At 31.3% G+C, this 1,203-nt stretch overlaps 1 pseudogene; it reads left to right on the top strand.

Annotated features, from left to right (window-relative positions):
• Nucleotides 1-867: 867 nt before the first annotated feature.
• On the top strand, nucleotides 868-967 carry LOC122098029 (annotated as a pseudogene).
• The last annotated feature ends 236 nt before the right edge of the window (nucleotides 968-1,203 follow it).

Below are 1,203 nucleotides of genomic sequence, written 5' to 3'. Positions count from 1 at the left end.
GTTTTACAGTATTATTCCATTATCTCTACCTCAGAGTTTGGTAGAGTTAGACCTAAAGCTTTACCATTTGTAGATTTACAGCCTAGAGGCAAGAGGAAACACTGTGACTAAAACATTACCAATGTAAGGCCTAATATCAAGGAGAAAAATATGGACTTCTCCTGGATCTATGGAAATATTTAGTGATAGAAATTCAGTAGTGTATGTTCCTATCTGGTTGGATGGTAGACAGGTCAGGACAATAATGCATAAAAACATTTTTTTTCACCTTCTTGGCTTTAGCTATTTTTGAAATGGTAGGTATAATAAACAACTACATTTTGATAAAATACTTTCTAGTCAGAACTGTTTATTTCTCTATGATCCCTTGTAACTAAGATTAGTTTTGTTCCAGTAAGATAATCTTTGCTGTCAGGGTAAGATATTCTGTTTGGTCTGTTACTACATGGAAGAAGGGTAAAGGGTCAGTAGACATTTGTGCCAGTAAGACCTCATTTGGGAAATTTTAAGCTGCAAAAGTTTAGAAGTAGCTCTTCAGCAAGGCTTACTTTGAATCCATTAGCTCCACAAAGCTAACTCAGTTGATAAATAAGTACTTGAAAAGCCATCTCTTTGAACCTAGCTATAAAGGCTTCAAAGTATGATCAAATTTAAAATGAAAAAGACTTAAAATAGTCATTGGCAAAAAATGCAAGTTTGAGCTATCTACCGAACAATATGTTTTTTCCACTATACACAGAATTTCAGAGAAATAAGATCAATAGCATTGTTAGTAACAATAAGGTTTCCTTCTTACAAATAGACAACCAAGGATATATGCCTGTATAGAGACTGCATCATTAACTACTTAAATTTACAGGATACTACATGCTTCGGCAGCACATATACATAAATTACAACAATATAGAGATTAACATGCCACTTGGACAAGGATGATATGAAAATATGCGAATTATTCCATATTTTTCATTCTTCAGTTGGTAGAAATGACAAACAGTTATTAAAAAGTTGATTACAAAAATACAAGTTTAACAACATATGTGATTCATATAATTAAAAGTTAGTTTAATATCAGTGTATTAAATCTTCACCTTAGAAAGGTCTTTACATAGCATAACCTTTACAAAATTTTTGAAATTAGATAACATTTTAATTTTATCCCAAAGAAATAAAATACTATAAGGACCTAGGAGAAAAAAGAAT

This window comes from Dipodomys spectabilis, unplaced genomic scaffold (genome assembly GCF_019054845.1).
Source record: "Dipodomys spectabilis isolate Male_0828 unplaced genomic scaffold, ASM1905484v1 ptg000452l, whole genome shotgun sequence".
NCBI lineage: Eukaryota > Metazoa > Chordata > Mammalia > Rodentia > Heteromyidae > Dipodomys > Dipodomys spectabilis.
Note: the sequence above shows the minus strand (reverse complement) of the source record. Positions and strands in the feature narration are given on the sequence as shown.